The sequence below is a fragment of the Myotis brandtii genome, unplaced genomic scaffold (genome assembly GCF_000412655.1).
Source record: "Myotis brandtii unplaced genomic scaffold, ASM41265v1 scaffold842, whole genome shotgun sequence".
NCBI classification, from domain to species: domain Eukaryota; kingdom Metazoa; phylum Chordata; class Mammalia; order Chiroptera; family Vespertilionidae; genus Myotis; species Myotis brandtii.
The window spans coordinates 155,216-156,449 of NW_005371421.1; positions in this window are offsets into that span (position 1 = coordinate 155,216).

Here is a 1,234-nt window from a genome sequence, read left to right on the forward strand (position 1 = left end):
TTTCTGGTATTTAAGTCACTCAGTCTATGGTATTTTGTTATAGCAGCTCAAGCTGATTGATACACATGTCAATATAGTACATATATTAAAATTATACTTTTGGGATTTATATTATTCTCTATTTTGTTGTTGTGTTTACTAAATCTACTGATTGTGGATAACAAATATTGATATCAAATGTCAATAGAAAACAATAATAATGGATTATTAGGACTCTATTTCTCATTACAGTAAATTAATGACTTTTTATGAACTTTTTTTCTCCTATTGCAGTATATATAGTACAGTTAATTCTTTAAAAATGTAGAGGATACAACTACAATAAAAAAATCCTCAAAAACATTCAAATGCATGGAGGCTAAGTAAGTAAGATGGCATTTTATAAACAAAGAATGGGTTACCAATGAGGTCAAGAAAGAAATAAAAACTTCCTGAAAATGAACACAGAACAATCCAAAATCTCTGGGACACAGCAAAAGCAGTCCTGAGAGGGAAGTTCATAGTACTACAGGCCTAACTCAAAAAACATGAAAAATCAACATTAAACTATTTAACCCTACAACTTAAAGAACTAGAAAGAGAACAACAAGATAAGCCCAGAATAAGTAGAAGGAAGGAAATAATAAAGATTAGAGCAAAAACAAAAGTGGAGAAGTAACCACTGACACCACAGAAATACAAAGAATTGTAAGAAAATACTATGAACAACTATATGCCAACAAGCTGAACAATGTGGATGAAATGAAAAAAATCCTAAAAAAATACAATCTCCCAAAACTGGATTGGGAAGAATCAGAAAATCTGAATAGTCCAATAACAACTGATGAAATAGAAGCAGTAATAAAAAAAAAAACTCCCAGCAAACAAAAGCCTAGGTCCAGATGGATTCACAGGGGAGTTTACCAAACTGGCAGCTGGACATCCCTCTGGCAATCCAGGACCTCTGGCTCCTAACCGCTCACCTGCTTGCCTGCCCTAACCACTCTGCCTGCCTGATCCCCCTAACTGCCCTCCCCTGCCGGCCTGGTCACCCCTATTAACTTTCTTTTTTAATCTTATCCCCTTTACACACAATTGTATTTGACTTCCTTATTGGCTTCTCTCTCTCAAAAAAATTTTCTCTCTCCTTTATGTAACACATTTTCCTACTGACTCATCATTTATAAACTTTTCTTTCCTCCTTATTTCCTACTTCTGTTCCATCATCCTTCTTCCCATCTTTCTCCTACCCTCC